General features: G+C 39.1%; 1 pseudogene; it reads left to right on the plus strand.

Annotated features, from left to right (window-relative positions):
• The first annotated feature begins 12,638 nt into the window (after nt 1–12,638).
• On the plus strand, nt 12,639–14,503 carry LOC129064555 (double-strand-break repair protein rad21 homolog; annotated as a pseudogene).
• The last annotated feature ends 3,308 nt before the right edge of the window (nt 14,504–17,811 follow it).

The following is a 17,811-nucleotide window of genomic DNA, read 5'->3' on the forward strand; positions in this document are numbered from 1 at the left end:
CCAGTCTGCACTCAGCCCCGCAGCTCACATGCTACAAGCTGTGTGCGGAGCGCACAAAAGGCAGGCTAATTGATTCCCTTATGCCTGAGCGAGATGGCAGCTGCAGAGTGGGAAGTGCGTTATCACCCGGGCTCCACCGGCCGCAGAGTCAGTTCTCTTCACAAAGTTTTCCTCACCAGTCTTTTCCCAGGCACCAGCCCACCCTGCTGCCACCTCTACCCAGCGATCAAGGAGAGTGGCTGCTGCTGCAACTTTTGCATTTGCCCTTTAAATGTCTTTTTGCATCCCCAGCCACCTGTCTCTGGCAGAGAGCACCCCTAAGCTTTTTGGGGTTGCATTTTGTCTGTATTTTCTTGGCTTTAGCTGCTGTAGTTTAGGGGTTCCTGTTTATGATTCAGACCCCGTTCTTCTTGGGGGAAGCTAACTGGCAGTTTCAATGTCCCTCTGGTGCCAGTGCCCGTGGGCACCCAGCCCACCCTCTCGAGCCTCCACCGCAATTCTTACCAGTTGGGATGTGTGAGAGTAGAATCCACTGTCCGCGGCACCAAGGCTCCTCTCCCCACTATTGCTCCACTGCTTTCCAGGTATTACTCCATTATTTAGTTGCAATTCCAGTTTGGTTTTGGGAGGAGGTCAGCGTGATTCCCATTCACTCCTTGCCATCTTTTCGGCCCTCATTGTGGTTTTAATTTGCATCTCTCTCATGGCTAGTAATTCTGAGCATTTTTTCATGTGTCTGTGTGCCCTCTATATGTCCTCCTTGGAGAAGGGCCTATTCAGATCCTTTGCCCATTTTTAAATTGGATTGTTTGACTTCCTGGTGTGGAGTAGTATGTGTGCTTTATATATTTATGAGATAAAACCCTTATCTAAAAGTATCACTGGCAAATGTGTTTTCCCATATGGTTGGTTCCCTTTTCATTTTTCTGATGTTTTCTTTCGCTGTGAAGAAACTTTTTAGTTTTATGTAGTCCTGTTTGTTTATTCTTTCCTTTATATCCCTTGCCCTAGAGGATGTATCAGTGAAAATATTGCTGTATGGAATATCTGAAATTTTCCTGCCTATATTCTCTTCTAGGACTTTTATGGTGTCATGACTTATATTTAAGTCTTATCCATCTTTAGTTTATTTTGGTGTATGGTGTAAACTGGTGATATAATTTCATTTTTTGTGTGTGTGTGTGTCCTTGTCCAGATCTCCCAGCACTGTTTATTGAAGAGACTATTTTACTCCAGTTTATGTTCTGCCCCCTTTGTCAAATACTAACTGACCCTATTGACATGGGTTTATTTCTGGGCTCTCTAATCTGTTCCATTGGTCTATGTGTCTGTTCTTATGCCAGTACCAGACTGTTTTGATTACAGTGGGATTGTAATATAGTTTGATATCAAGTACTGTGATCCCTCCTACTTTCTTCTTTCTCAAAATTGCTGAGGCTATTTGGGGTCATTTATCATTCCATATAAATTTTTAGAATATTTGTTCTATATCTGTGAAATACATCTTTGGTATTTTAATAGTGATTGCGTTGAACCTATAAATTGCTTTGGGCAATATGGTCATTATGATGATGTTAATTTTTCCAATCCATGAACATGGTATATGCATCCATTTATTTGTGTCTTAATTTTTTTCTTCAGTGTTGTGTAGTTTTCTGAGTACAGGTCTTTTACCTCCTTGGTTAAGTTTATTGCTAGGTATTTTGTTTTTCTTGTTGCAACAGTAAATGGGATATTTAAGAGTACACTTTGGCCCCATTTGGGTGCAGCCAGCTGAATTTCTTTTGCAGGGTGTGAGACTGGTAGGGTGGTGTCACCAGGAGCCAAAAGGTCAGGGTTAGTGCACTCTCCCAGGCTAGTGCTGTATGGATAGCGATGCTTGACCCAGGGAAGATGGTGTCTGTTGTCAATGTGTGGTAGAAATTAAGCATAGGGACCTTGGTGGCTGACCCTCCAGTTCTCTCCTCAAGGTCACATAACCCAGTATTTCTCTGTATAGCTTCAGTTAGTTCTGAGTCATCTTCTATTTGCTGGAGCCCCAGGCCAGTGGTTGATAACAGAAGTTTGTGCACTGACACTTTAAGAGGGTGCCTGGGTTCCTAGCAGACTCTTGTCTCTCCTTGGCAGATAGAAACCTTGCTGATTTTCACAATCAGATATTATGTGGGCTCTTCTTCCTGGCTCTGGTGCTTTGGGCTGGAGGTCCCAGTGTGGGGTTGAGAACCCCTGTTTTTCAGGGGGACCTTTGGAACTGAGATATCCCTTTGGATTTTCAACCACCACTTATGGGTTTGGAGCCAGCCATTTCTGCATCTCTGCCCTTTCTTACAGTCTCTACATGGCTTCTTCTGTGGATCCTTGATTATAAAAGTTCTCTTCAGCTAGTCTTCAGTTGGCTATTTCAGGTTGATTGATTTATAATTTAGTTGTAATTCTGGTTTGGCACTGGGAGGGGATTAAGGTAGCTTCCACCTACTCTGACACCATATCGGATCCCTTTTCAGAATACACATTCTTTCTAAGTACACATTCTGGAATATGTTGTTTTAAAAATCATTTTAGAAATGCACATTAAAATTACAAGATACAGTGCACATCTATTGAAATGTCTTAAACAAAACCAAACCAAAGCAAAACACAGTTCACAATACTAAGTACTGGTGAGGATACAAAAGAAGAGATACTCTCATATATCATTCATGTGAATACAAAATATTATAGCCACTATGGAGGGCAGTTTGGGAGTTTCAAATAAATTTAGAAATAAATTTATTCTATCAGCCAGAAATATTATTCCTAAGATATTTTTTCACATAGAAAGCAAAACTTAAATTCACACAAAAATTTGTAAAGAAATCTTTTTAGTGACTTTGTTCATAATCACCAATTAAAAGGAAACAATTCAAATGTCCTTCAACTTATGAATGGTTAAATAAACAGTGGTACATTCATCCAATGGAATGGTAGGCATTTACCCTAGAGAAATTAAAACTCATGTTCACATGAAAACCTGTACACACATATAGCAGATTTATTTATAATTGCCAAAACTTGGATACAACTCCAATGTCTTTCAATTTGTGAATAAATAAATAAATGGTGATACAGCCATACAATAGAATACTATTCATTATAAAAAAGAAACAAAGTACTTATACATACAGCAACATTGATGAGTCTCCAATGTTTCATGCTAAAAGAAAGAATACATGTTAAAAAGGACAAATGCTGTATTATTCCAAACATATGACTTTATGGAAATGGCAGTTTTATTGATAAACAGGTCTGCCATTGTTAGGACTTGGGATGGGTAGATGAGTTGACTACAAAAGGGCAATACAAGAGAGGTTTTTAAGGTGATGGAATTGTTCTGTATCTTTCTTTTGTTTTGAGCTACATTACCATATGTATTTATTAAAGATATGAAAATTATAGATCAAAAATAGTAACTTTTACCTAGTTCAAATAAAGTAAGTGAATAAAAGGTACTCATGAATAACTTTATGCTTGTAGAACTGGCAACTTCAATGAAATGATCAAATTTCTTAAAAAATACAACTTACCAAAAACAGACAGAAGTTTAAAATAAAAGTGTAAATAATTTTTTATATGTTAAATAGATTGAATGTTTAACTGAATCCTTTTTTCCCCAAGAAAACCGAGATGTAGATGGATACACTGGTAATATCTTTAAAACATTTAAGAAAAATTTATTTACCTATGTTATGTAAACTCTTTCAGAGAACACAATGAAGGTGAAACATTTTCCAAATTGTTTTATGAGTCCAGATTTACTCTGATACCAAAACATGACAAGAACACTACAAGTAAAAAAAATGTAAGTTACTAACTTTCAAGAACATGCAAAAATTATAAATAAACTTCTTGCAAATTGAACAATCCCATGATATATGGAAAGGATAATATATCATGACCAAGAGAATTTTACTCCAAGAATGCAAGTTAAGGAAACAGTCAAGAGTGAAGAGACAACCTACAAAATGTGACAAAATATTTGCAAACCTTACAGGATTAACATCTAACATATACAGGAACTTCCACAACTCAACAGTAAAAAACCCCTAATAAACCAATTAAAAATGGTCTAAAAAATTGAATAGACTTTTTTTTTCAAAGTAGACATCAAATGACCAATAGACATATTAAAAATGCCCAATATCACTAGCCATCAGGGAAACACAAATCAAAATCACAATGAGATATTACCTCACACTTGTCAGACTGGCTATTATACACACACAAAAAAGACAAATGTTGGTTAAGATGTGGAGAAATTGAAACCCTTGAACAGTTGTTGGGAATGCAAAATTATGTAGCTGCTATGAAAAACAATATGAAGATTGCTAAAAAATTAAAAATAGAACTGCCATTTAATCCAACAATCCCATTTCTGGGTATACATCTGAAGGAAACAAAATCATTATCTTATTTGTAAAAATCATTATCTTGAAGAAATATCTACACTCTTATGTTAATTGCAACACTATTCAGAATAACCAGATGAATGGATTAAAAATGTGTATATGCACTATAGAATAATAGCCTTCAAAAAGAAAGACATTTTAAAATATGTGACAACATGGATGAAGCTTGTGTGGACATTGCGCTATTGAAATAAGCCAATCACACAGAGACAAATCCTACATGACTTCACTTATATAAGATATCTAAAATAGACAAAATCATAGAATCAGAGAGTGGAATGGTGGTTGATAAGGGCTGAGGTTAGGGCGAACTGTGGAGTTACTAATCAAAGGGCACAAAGTTTCAGTTAAGCAAGATTAAAAAGCTCTGGAGATCTGAGCTGTAAAACATTGTATCTATAGTGAAACAATAATGTATTGAAAACTTAAAATTTGTTAAAGGATAGATTTCATGTTAAGTGTTTCTAACACACTAAAATAAAAATAATCATTATTCCATGGTTAGGTTGTAGATTGTGTGATTTCATTCACAGATATGGGGATTATTTCCTTTTTTATAAGTTTTTTATTTTTTTCAATTTTAAGTCATGTTTATTCTATTACAGTTGTCTCAATTTTTCCCTCTTTGTCCCCCTCCCCCTATACCACCCCCACCCCCCACTCCCACAGTCAATTCCCACTCTGTTGTCCATGTCCATGGGTCATTCATACATGGTCTTTGTCTAGTTCCTTCCCCTTCTTTCCACCGTTGTCCTCTTTCCCCATCCCCTATGGTCATGTTCAGTCTGCTCCATGTTTTCATGACTGTGGTTTGTTTTGTTCTTTAGTTTGCTTTGTTGAACAGATACCACTTAGAGGTGAGATCAAACAGTATTTGTCTTTCACCAACTGGCTTATTTCACTTAGCTTAATATTCTCCAGTTCCATCCATGTTGTCTCAAAAGGTAGGAGTTTATTTCTCCTTCCTTCCTTCCTTCCTTCCTTCCTTCCTTCCTTCCTTCCTTCCTTCCTTCCTTCCTTCCTTCCTTCCTTCCTTCCTTTCTTTCTTTCTTTCTTTCTTTCTTTCTTTCTTTCTTTCTTTCTTTCTTTCTTTCTTTCTTTCTTTCTTTCCTTCCTATCTCTCTCTTTCTTCCTTCCTTCCTTTCTTTTTATTTATTTTTTTAAATGTCAAAATCAATTATATTAAAAAATTTAAAACCATTATAAAGTCCCAGCAATTAAACCAACATGACCAAGTTGGTTTATGAAGCAAAGAAATAATCAAGTGGATCAATGAAATAAAATGAGCATTCTAGAAAGAAATGTATATATCTGTGGATATAATAAAGTGGAATAATCAAGTGGATCAATGAAACAAAATGAGCATTCTAGAAAGAAATGTATATATCTGTCTAACAATGTAATATATGATTAAACTGATATTTCAAATCAATGGGTTAAATAAGGTTTATTCAACAAATAAGGTTCATGGACCACTATTACTTGAAATAAAACAAATATAGAGCCCTATTGCACACATTATACAAAGAATATTCAGGTCAGTTAAAAATCAATATGTAGAATCTAAGGAGTTTTAGGAGAAAATACAAACTCATATTTTTCTTACCCTGAAGTAAAATATTCAAACCCAGAAGCTATAAAGTAAAATACTGACAATATAACTAGATTAAACAAAGACTATGTAGTAATATACATATACAGAAAGTTAAAGGACAATTAATAGAATGTGAAAGTATTTGCCACACATCTAAAAAGTGGTTAATAGTTGTTGTTTTCTAATATTTTTTTAGGGAAAAAAATTCTACAAAACTTTAATCAATAAATGGATAAAGAATACCAAAAAGTCATTTAAAGTTTTTTAAAAATAATAGAAATAAGCAAGAAATATACAAAAACAGGTTTAGTTTCAAAAAGTAATAAAGGGACAATTAAAATACATCATTGTCACAATTGGATTAATATGTATTAAAAATATTGGTAATATCAAGTATTGGCAACTGTGAAAGGAATTGGGTATTCATAGAATCTTTTTCTTCATCTTAAAGCAGTCCCTTTAGCATATTTTGCAGTGCTGGTTTGGTGGAGATATATTGTTTTAGCCTTCTTTTGTCTGAGAAACTCCTTATTTCCCCTTCCGTTTTAATGGAGAGACTTGCTGGGTAAAACAGCCTTGTTGCAGGCCTTTGCTTTTCATGACTTGGAATATTTCTTGCCATTCCCTTCTGGCTTGCAGTGTTTCTGTTGAGGAGTCAGCTGCTAGCTGTATTGGGGATCCCTTGTATGTTACTGCCTGTTTCTCCCTTGCTTGCTTTAGGATTGTCTGTTTGTCTTTGATATTTGCCACTTTAATGATGATGTGTCTTGGAGTGGGCCTCATTGGGTTCCTCTTGAATGGGACCTTCTGTGATTTGTGTGACTTTTTCTGTCCTCCAATTAGGGAAGTTTTCCATCATTACTTTTTCAAACAGGTTCTCTATCCCTTCCTCCTCCTCTTCTCCTTCTGGTATTCCTATTATACAGATATTATTACATTCCAGGTTGTCCTGCACGTCCCTCAATGCCTCTTCATTCTTTTTGAGTCTTTTTTCATTTTCTTGCTCTTTCTGGGAGTGTTTTTCTACCTTATCCTCCAGCTTGCTGATTTGATCCTCTGCTTCATCGAGCCTACTTTTGATTCTCCCTACTGTGTTCTTCAATTTAGACATTGTATTCTTCATTTCCTCTTGTCTCTTATTGATAGTTTCTATGTCCTTTTTCATGCTGATATAGTTTGCAGTAGTTCCTTGTAGTTTCTCTGTAGTGTTTTGTAATTCTCTCTGAGCTCACTGAGCTCAATGAGCTTCCTTAGAACTGTTGTTTGGAACTCAATATCTGATAGTTTACCTGCCTCTATTTCATTTAGTTTTCTTTCTGGGGATTCTTCCTTTCCCTTTGAGTGGGGGGTATTTCTTTGTCTTCCCATTATTTGTGAGACTCTTTATTGCTTCTGCTTCTTAAGTTGATCTGTCTCGATTTCCTGACTTTGTGGTGTGAACTTCTATGATAGGAGACTGCCGTTTTTACTTTCTGGATCTGCCTCTGATGATGTTAAATGTTGTCCCTTTCTTAGCTTAGGTAGTCTGTTCAAGACTTCCAGGAATCTACTGTCTGTGGTTGTCTCCTTCAGGTGTTAATCTAGTCACTCTGCGCTCAGCAGGCCTTCTTTGATAGCTCAGGGCAGAGTGGAGTCCCTCCTGAGGGTAGGTTTATTGGGTCTCATGCTGTGTCACTCAGGGGCGTGGTCTGCCTGAGCAAGATGGCTGCTGCCGTATGAGGGAGGAGTCAGCACTGGGATCTCACCAGATACTCTTTCCGTTCTCCAAAGCCTCTGTCCCCAGTCTCTCCTCAAGTCTCTCCAGACCACTCTGTGCCCCCTTTAGCCAGGGATCTACTATCTCTGGCTGTCATTCTACACTCACCAGGTAGCTTAAACAGCAAGGAGCGGGGTGGAATCCCACCTGGGGGCAGGGCTATTGGGTCCTCTGATGCTGCTGCCACTCAGGGGGCATGGTGTCTGCCTGAGCAATATGGCTGCTGCCGCATGGAGGATGAGTCAGTACTGGGATCCCACTGGCTACTCTCTCAGTTCTTTCTCCGGAGCCTCCTTCCCCAGTCTCTCCTCAAGTGTCCCCAGTCCACTATGCTCCTGCCATTGCCAGAGACCAGGGCAACTGGCTGCAAATAAAAATTTATGTGTTGGCCCTTTAATCGGCTCTTTGTGTTTTCAGCCACCTGTCTCTGGCAGAGAGCAACCCTGCCACTTTTTGCAGCTGGCTGTTTTCTGTGTACTTTTTGGGCTCTGGTTCTCTAGGCTGGAGATCCCCATTTTTTATTTAGACTCCACTCTTCTCAGGGGGATCCAACTGGCCCTTTCAATATCCTTCTGGTGCTGCCACCCATGGACGCCCCCACCCGCCTTCTTGATTCTCTACCACACTCCTTACCAGTTTGGTTGTGCTAAAGCTGATTCTTCTGCCTCTGTGGTTATAATGCATCTCTCTCACTATTGTTTATTTGTTTTTTCCAGGTGATTTTTCCACAATTTAGTTGTAATTTCAGGTTCATCCTGGGGGGGAGGTCAGTGTGACTTCCACTCACTCTTCTGCCATCTTGATTCTCCCAGATACGGGAATTATTTCTCCATCTCTTTTCTTCCTGAGATTTCTCATTGGCACTACATCATTCCCAGGCTCCTTTTTATGGTTCCACTGGCCAGAAAGACAGCAGAGTTTGCATCATAATTTTAGTTACCTATACTGTTCCAATCCATGAGTGGGACAGACTGTCATTGTAAGGCTAAGAAAGAAAAACATCCTAGGTAAGTTACACTTATGCAGGTCACTTGTCTATGTTTTAATTCTGCTCAACCATCTGCCTCCTTTTTGTTACCTCACAGTCCTCAGGTAGAATTATTTACCTTTTAAATTTTTTTTTTCAGTGGAGATCTCCAAGACGGTGGCCTAGACAAACATGGCTCACCTCCTTGCATAACCACATCAAAATTACAACTAAACTATAGAACAGCCATCACTCAGAACCAGCAGAAATCAAGTTGAAAGAAGGCCCTGCAACCACAGAATTAAAGAAGAAACCATGTCCATCCAGACTGGTAGGATGGGCAGAAACATGGAATGGGCTGGTCCCACACCTATGTATTGAGGATAAAAATCAGGACAACTTAGGAGCGAGGAGTCCCAGCCCCACACCAGGCACCGCATTCCAGGGTTCCAGAGCCTGTAAGATAAGTCCCCCAAACTTCTGGTTGCAAAAACCAGTGGAAAATGAGTCGGTGGAAAAAACTGCTGGATTCCATGGCAGTTACTTTTAAGGGCCTGCACACAGACTTACCCAGGCTCACTCCAGCAGAGATCCAGTGCAAGGGCAGCAGCTTGAAAGGCACCAGTGGCATACAAGGAGAACCTGAAGTGTCAGGAATTAAGGTGAGAGCTGGGGGGCATTTTTCTCCAAGATAGAACTGCTGGCAGAGGCCATTGTTCTTCTTCTTAGTCCTCTCCACATAAAGCCACAGAGCATGGTAGGCACCATATTTGAGACTCTCTCAACCAGGATCACACTGTTTGCCCCACCCTGGTGATTCCTTGAAACTCCACTCCGCCCAAATTACAGGCCCTCCCAAGTGGTTAACAGTGGCTTTTCCATATGAATGACCAGTCTTGGCTCATGCTTCTGATCTTCCTAAATCCTCTCAAACAAGCAGCATCTGGCCTTAGCAAGCCCCCATACCTTGCTAAGTGGCCCCAGGCCTGGCACTAGCAGCAGGTGGCCTTGATTCACAGTGGGGCCTTGCTAGGACACCTCCAAGATCAGCATAAGAAGTAGCCAGCTACAGATAACTTTATAGCTTGTGCCAAGTGGCTCCACACAGAGCACAAGTGGGCACCAGAATCCTGTTGAGTCAGCCCTGCTCTGTGGAATGGGCCCCTGCACAGCTGATCCTCCATGGAAGGTGGAGGGTGGTCAGTGTTCACAACCAGTCCTTGCCTCAGTCTGGCCTGGGTAAATCCTTCCCATTGACCTGCCAACAACAATCAAGATTCAACTATAAGAGGACAGTGTACTCAGTCCACATCCCAAGCAGGATACTTGAGAAGGGCGCATCTCAAGTATCCTGCTTGGGTGATAGGGGAGGCTGTGCCACTCGACCCTACAGAACACTTACTACATTAGGCCCTGATGCCAAGACAGAGAGTCATCGCAGCTCTACCTACACATAGAAACAAACACAAGGAGGCTCTCAAAGTGTGAAGACAAAGAAACATGGCCCAAATGAAAGAACAGAACAAAACTCCAGAAAAAGAAATGGAGATATGCAATCTATCAGATGCAGAGTTCAAAACACTGGTTATAAGGATGTTCAAGGAACTTAGTGAGGACCTCAACAGCATAAAAAAGATCTATTCAGAAATGAAGAATATACTAATTGAAATAAAGATCAATTTACAGGAATTCAACAGTAGAGTGGGTGAAGCTGAGAATCAAATCAGTGATTTGGAACATAAGGAAGCAAAAAACAACAAACCAGGTTAACAAGAAGGGAAAAAAATCCAAAAACATGAGGATAGTGTAAGAAGCCTCTGGGACAATTTCAAGCATATAAACATTCACATGATAGGGATGCCAGAAGGAGAAGAGAAAGAACAAGAAATTGGAAATCTACTTGAAAGAATAGTGAAAGAAAAATTTTCTAATTTGGTGAATAGATTTACAAGTTCAGGAAGCAAAGAGAGTCCCAAATAAGATGGATGCAAAGAGACCCACTACAAGAAACATCATAATCAAAATGTCAAAGGTTAAAGATGACGTGAGAATCTTAAAACAGCAAGATTCTTAAATCTAGATTCTTAAGAATTTAGATTATTAAATCTAAAACCTATAGGGGAGTTCCCATAAGACTGTCAGCTGATTTCTCAAAAGAAACTTTGCAGGCTAGAAGGGATTGGCAAGCAATATTCAAAGTGGTAAAAATCAAGGACCTACAACCAAGATTACTCTATCCAGCAAAGCTATCATTTTGAATCGAAGGGCATATAGAGAGCTTCCCAGACAAGAAAAAAAGTAAAGGCGTCCTTCATCACTAAACCAGTATTATATGAAATGTTAAAGGGACTTATTTAAGAAAAAGATCAAAACTATGAACTCTAAAATGGCAATAAGTACATATCTATCAACAATTGAATCTAAATAATAAACTAAACAAATGAGTAGAACAGAAACCGAATCATAGCTACAGAGAATGGTTTCATCGTGCCAGGTAGGAAGAGGGGGGAATGGGGAAATATGTGAACAGGTAAAGGGATTTAGGAGTACAATTTGGTAGTTATAGAATAGTCATGGAGATTCAAAGTACAGTATAGGAAATGGAGAAGCCAAAGAGCTTATAAGCATGACCCATGGACACGTACAAAGGTTTGGGAATTGCTTTGAGCAAGTAGGAGGTGCTGGTTGAAGGGGGATAAAAGGGAAAAATTGGTACAACTATAATAGCATAATAAAGAAAATATAATTTAAAAATTTGTTCAGAGTTTATAGGTATAATTAATGAAGGATGGTTGTCTTCTGCGGGGTTTACGCTGCCATTGCTAAGTGGAATCTCCCAAGGGCACTGTATTTTAAGTCTCATTCTATTTATTACTCTTTATTTAACATTATATTCATAACTCTCCATGTTGTTATATGCAGGTTTTGATTCTCTCTTTCCATTGCATAGGGTTCTATCAAATGCTCATACAATAAGGGATTGGCAAGAAATATTCAAATTGATAAAAAGCAAGGGCCTACAAGGGCTTGCATATATGTATAATCATTTATATTATACATTCCTGGGTTGTCCTAACTTTTTCCACCACAAATAATACTGTAATAAATATACAGTACATATTGCTTGATAGGCCTAAGAGAGCTTCTCTGGAGTAGCACTGCTCAGTTACAGTGCAATGGATTCTACATTGCATTTAATACTGTCAGAGTGTCCTTTAAAATGACTTCACTGGTATATATTCTCAACTGAAGTAATTGAAGGTTCCCATTTCTTCATATCCTCACCATCAGCTTATATTATCTGATTTGCTAATTTCCCCCATTTGATAGATATTGACTGGTCTTATTTTTAAAATCTGCATTTACCTGATTGCCAGTGATAATGGGTGTTTCTCCCTATATTTATTAATTATTAGGTTATATACTTTTGTGAAATGTCTATTGATAGTTCTGACTTATATTCTACTCAATTTTTCTAGCAGGAAAAAGATTTTGTGCATTTTTTGCTGATTTTCAGGAATTCTTTATGTATTCTAGATATCAGTCATTTTTTAGAGACATTGCAATTTTCTGCCTGTCTTGTACCCTTCTGTTTTCTTTGTCTATTTCCACCAAAAATATTTAATTTTGATACATTTTCATACATTTTATAATAATGGATTGTGCTGTTTGAATCTTTAACAAATTCTTTCCCATCTCAAAAATCATAATATATTTTCTATAATAAAGATATCCTCAAAGACTTTATGGTTGTATATTCTTACATAAGTGTTTAAAACTTAAAAATTTTGGCCCTGTCCCCTCCCCAGGCCACCCAGCCAGCTCCACTCCCAGTGGAGAGCTGGGTTTCCTCCTGTTTCATGGTCAACCAGAACAATGTTCTACACACATTTTGTCCTCAGTAAAAGAGGGCCTCTAGACAAAACTTGGCTAGCAGCCCACTAAGATAAGAAGCTAACCAAAGCCCATGTGTTGAGTGCAATTTAGAGAGCAGTGTGGAGAGCATCATCTCACCAAAGGCGAACATGGCACTCTGAACATCAGGACACCTCTTACTGGGAGTAGGTTGAACCTACCACAGAAAAGCCAAATGCCTCCTTCCAGACTGTAATGAAGCATTCATTAAAATAAAGATGGCCTTTTGGCAAGGTGTTGTTGATCTTCCAGAAGAAAACCAAGAAGATTCTTACAATGCCATTACTTTACCTGAAGAATTTCGTCACTTTGATCAGCCACTGCCTGACTTAGATGACATCGATGTGGCCCAGCTGTTCAGCCTGAACCAGAGTAGGGTGGAAGGGATAACCATGAGAGAAGAAGTTAGGAACATCAGTATTCTACAAGAAAATGATTTTGGTGACTTCGGGACGGATGATCGTGAGATAATGAGAGAAGGAATAGCTTTTGAGGATGATGACATGTTAGTAAGCACTAGTGCTTCTAACCTCCTGTTGGAGCCAGAACAGAGCACCAGCAATCTGAATGCAAAAATTAACCATTTAGAATATGAAGACCAATATAAGGATGACAATTTTAGATAAGGAAATGATAGTGGCATATTAGATGACAATCTTATTAGTAATAATGATGGCAGTATCTTCGATGATCCTCCCGCCCTGTCTGAGACAGGGGTTATGTTGCCAAAACAGCCTGCACATGATGATATGGATGAGGATGATAACATATCAATGCGTGGGCCTGACAGTCCTGATTCAGTGGATCCTGTTGAACCAATGCCATCTATGACTGATCGAATGACACTTGTTCTGAATGAGGAAGAAGCCTTTGCTTTGGAACTTACTGACATCACTGTCAAAGAAACAAAAGCCAAGAGGACGAGGAAGCTAATTGTTGACAGTGTCAAAGAGTTGGATAGCAAGATGATTAGAGCCCAATTTAGTGATTATTCTGACATTGTTACCACTTTAGACCTGGCACCGACCACCAAGAAATTGATGATGTGGAAAGGGACACGGGGAGTGGAAAAGCTCTTCTCCTTACCTGCCCAGCCTTTGTGGGATAACTGAGGCTCTTTATACACTGTCTTACACCTCTAGTTCCAGAAGATCTTAGAAAAAGGAGGAAGGGAGGAGAGGCTGATAATTTGGATGAATTCCTCAAAGAATTTGAAAATCCAGAGGTTCCCCGAAAAGACCAGCAACAGCAACATCAGCAGCGTGATGTTATCGATGAACCCATTTTGGAAGAGCAAAGCTGCCTGCAGGAGTCAGTGATGGAGACCAGCAGAACAAACTTGGATGAGTTGGCCATGCCCCCACCACCACCTCAGGGAGTTAAGTGAAAAGCAGGACAGATCGACCCAGAGACTGTGATCCCTCTTCAGCAGGTAGAGCAGGTGGAAATACCTCCTGTAGAGCTGCCCCCAGAAGAGCCTCCAAATATCTGTCAGTTAATTCCAGAGTTAGATCTTCTACCAGAGAAGGAGAAGGAGAAAGATGATGAAGAGGAGGAGGATGAAGATGCTTCGGAGGGTGATCAAGATCAAGAAGAAAGAAAATGGAACAAAAGGACTCAGCAGATGTTTCATGGTCTTCAGCAAGCTCTTGCTAAAACTGGAGCTGAATCTATCAGTTTCCTTGAGTTATGCCGAAACACTAACAGAAAGCAAGTCGCAGCAAAGTTTCTTGGTTCTTAAAAAGCAGCAAGCTATTGAGCTGACACAGGAAGAACTGTACAGTGACATCACTGCAACACCTGGACCCAGGTTCCACATTATTTGAGCAGCTTAGAAGCACTGTAGCTAGTGTTCATTTCACTAGTGTGCACAAATTGCCCCTGTGCGTAGGGCACACAAAACTCTTTAAGTCCTAATTTTTGTCTGTACGAAGTCTCTGCCTTTTTCATTTTTTCCAGTATTTTAATTTTATCAGTTTCATCTTTAAGGGAAACTTCTTATATAGACTGTGTTCTGATGGAGAAAACAAGTACCCCAAGGACTCAGAAGATTATTTCAACAGTTCAGAACCGATGTGTGCAATATTGGCACATGTAATAATGTTGAGTAGCAGTCAAAAGTCGGGATTTTAATCTTTGTTCTCCATTGGAAAGGAAAACTTCTCAGGAAAAATGCCTGACAGTTTAAGAATTATGGTTTGAGTCTTAGAAGGAAATTGGCTTTTCCCCATCAGTAACACTGGCAATCTTCTTGGTAACCTGTATATTCAGGCCTGGTGCCCAGAGATTGTCCTCGAGATCTGTTTTTAAAGTGTAATTCCATCATGACCAAGGGGTGTGAGAAATTGTGTTGTAACTCATCCCCTCAGCTACAAAATGATAGGACTTGGTTAGAAGTGTTATATTTTATAAATCATTCCATGAATCTTTTTAATGAACCTTACTATCCTGAAATCTGTTGTTTTAGTGAGACTCTAAAATGAGCAGAAATAGACTTTTTTTAGAGCAGAATGAACTTAAACATTTATAACTTTCCAGGAACTATAAATAAAAGTTTTAAAAAGATGTTTGGATATATTTGAGTATCTGAATCATGGAAATAGAAATTGCTATGCCAGCTAAAAGGACAGACTGATGGGAAATCATACACCTGGTTAACTTAACCTTTAGGGAGACAATGCTGTAAAAATAATGACTTCTCTGATATTTATTATAAGTTTCATTACTGACCTCTTTTTCCAACACTGCATACTCTGTGTTTGGAACTTTAATAGCTTTGCAACAGAAATCTTGTATCCAGTTTCCTATAATTCAAGTGAAGAGAAACATCCAAATAAAGGGTTTATTATTAACAGACCAGATAGCACCAGAAATCATGTGACAGAAATTATGATTATCAAAATGTCTTAACTTTTAGGGCAAAATTACACTAAAGTTCCAGCTTAAGTGTTGGCACTTTTGTGGGGGAAAAAATCACTTTTGAAACTCAGACTTTAGTGTATACCCAGTAATTTAAAATTAAGTGAAATGTTTTAAATTTATGAACACATAATTACTGTTTTGATGATTCATTTTCTTGAGAATGGTAACTGTTTTAATGATTCATTTTCTTGAGAATGGTAACTTTATTTTCAATATAATGTGCCTAGAAACCATTTTTCTCCCTCTGTAAAAAGACATTGTAGATAATTGAATGTTTGATTATAGAAAAGTCATTAGTTCCTTGTTACACATTTTGTTAGTCTGGTTTTTGTTGCTTATTGGGTTTAATATTGTTCCTGAAAATACTTGATGCTATGTTATGTATAACTTTTCTAATAAAAGTTGTGTTACAACACCATCAAAGTCCTAGAGGAGAACATTGGCAGGAAACTCTCAGATATCCCACGCATCAATTTTTTTACTGATATGTCTCCTAAAGCAAGGGACATAAAGGAAAGAATAAACAAGTGGGACCTCATCAAAATAAGAAGCTTCTGCACGGCAAAAGAAAACATCAGAAAAATGAAAAGGGAGCCAACCCTATGGGAAAATATATTTGCTAATGATACATCAGATAGAGGTTTGATTTCCCAGAATTATAAAGAACTCACTCGACTCCACTCCAAGAAGACAAACGATCCAATCAAAAAATGGGCAAAGGACCTGGGCAGACACTTTTCCAAGGAAGAGATACAGAGGGCCCAGAGGCATTTGAAAGGATGCTCAGCATCACTAGCCATCAGAGAAATGCAGATCAAAACCACCATCAGGTACCACCTCACACCGGTCAGAATGGCCATCATAAACAGATCAACAAACAGGTGCTGGCGAGGCTGTGGAGAAAAGGGAACCCTAGTCCACTGTTGGTGGGAATGCAGACTGGTGCAGCCACTGTGGAAAGCAGTGTGGAATTTCCTCAAAAAGCTGAAAATGGAACTGCCTTTTGATCCAGGGATTCCCCTGCTGGGACTATACCCTAAGAACACCAAAACGTCAATACAAAAGAACCTATGCACCCCAATGTTCATAGCAGCACAATTTACAATAGCCAAGTGTTGGAAGCAACCTAAATGCCCATCAGTAGATGATTGGATCAAAAAACTCTGGTACATATACACAATGGAATACTACGCAGCAGAAAGAAAAAAAGAAGTACTAAACTTTGCGACAGCATGGATGGAACTGGAGAGCATTATGCTAAGCGAAATAAGCCAGGGGGCGAAAGACAAATACCATATGATCTCACCTATAAGCTGAACCTAACCAACAATACAAAGATGCAAGGAAAATAATACCAGCAACACTGAAAGGAAAAGAAATCAACAGAGACAAGAGGGAAGGAGGGCGGGGGGCAGGGAAAGGGAAGGGAAGGGGAAAGTCAAGGAACATATAGCAAGGACTCATGGACAAAACCAAAGGGGAAGAGCTGAGGGAGGGAAGGTGGGAGGGGGCAAGGGAAAGAGGGGGGGGAAGGCAGAGACAAATGTATTTAAAAAGTAAATAAATTAATTAAAAATAAAAAAAAAAGGTAATGTAATGTTTCATTCCAATGTATACTCTGTTAAGCAGCACATGAGTTCTGGGGTCTCAGATCTGAACCATATCTGCGTGATGGGGCTCTCAAAGAGCTCAGAATCAAGCAGATAGGACAGAGAATAAACCAGTAAACAGAGAGTTCTCGCCCAGTTTGTTAAGTACTCTGACAGAACCATGCAACAAAGTAAGGGGGAAGAAAAAACTAATTAACTTGGGGTGACCTGAGAAGGTTTCTTGGAGAAAGCAGCATTTGAACCAGTCCTTTTAGGAGGGCACACCTCTTACAGGAAGGCATGTGGGGGCTGGAGTGGAGAAGAAAGGCATTGCAGGTAGAGGAACAGCGTGAGCAAAGGTATGGCATTGGCAGAAGGCAGAACATGTTTGGGGGATGGTAAGTCATCGACTGTGACTGAGGCCTCTGAGAGACTGGCAAGGGCCGATCGTGGAAGGCCTTGAACAACAGGCTAAGGAGCTTGCATTTAAGTCTTCAAGCCAAGAGATCCCTTGGAGACTGTAGGTATGGTCAGCTTTGTGCTTTGAAATGTGACTGTGAGAGCCTCTGTGGGAATGGAGTGGACTGGAGCAGACAGTAAGCAGGCACAGTAGAGTAGGGTTT

The sequence above is a fragment of the Pteronotus mesoamericanus genome, unplaced genomic scaffold (genome assembly GCF_021234165.1).
Source record: "Pteronotus mesoamericanus isolate MK-2021 breed Mesoamerican mustached bat unplaced genomic scaffold, CSHL_Meso_final contig_166, whole genome shotgun sequence".
NCBI classification, from domain to species: domain Eukaryota; kingdom Metazoa; phylum Chordata; class Mammalia; order Chiroptera; family Mormoopidae; genus Pteronotus; species Pteronotus mesoamericanus.